Below are 342 nucleotides of genomic sequence, written 5' to 3'. Positions count from 1 at the left end.
CTCCTCTCTTCACCATAACCCCTTCGACACAATAGAGCGAGATCACGAATGGTGTGCCTAATCATGCTAACGATACCGAGACTGTACAAATAACGTTGACAAAGAAAATCATTTAAAAAAAAGAACTTTCATTTTCGCCTCATAAGCATCACTTATCTTCCTTTCTCTCGATTCATATCAGCTGAACCGCGACCTTCGTCACCTCAGCTGCCAGCTTTCTCCCTCCTAAATCCGGGGAAGTATGTGCAGGTCTGGAATTAGGGGCGAAACTGCAGTATTCCCGCCGTGATACGCAAGGCATTTCAGTTTCTGGCGAGTTTGTTGTGGTAGGAGTAATTTTGT

General features: G+C 44.7%; 1 protein-coding gene across 1 annotated transcript in view; it reads left to right on the top strand.

Annotated features, from left to right (window-relative positions):
* LOC119586814 overlaps window positions 1-342 on the top strand; it is a 65,518-nt gene that overhangs the window by 44,033 nt on the left and 21,143 nt on the right. The gene's annotated exons all lie outside the window — the stretch shown is intronic.

This window comes from Penaeus monodon, chromosome 22 (assembly GCF_015228065.2).
Source record: "Penaeus monodon isolate SGIC_2016 chromosome 22, NSTDA_Pmon_1, whole genome shotgun sequence".
NCBI lineage: Eukaryota > Metazoa > Arthropoda > Malacostraca > Decapoda > Penaeidae > Penaeus > Penaeus monodon.
This window is presented reverse-complemented; position numbering and strand designations above follow the sequence as displayed.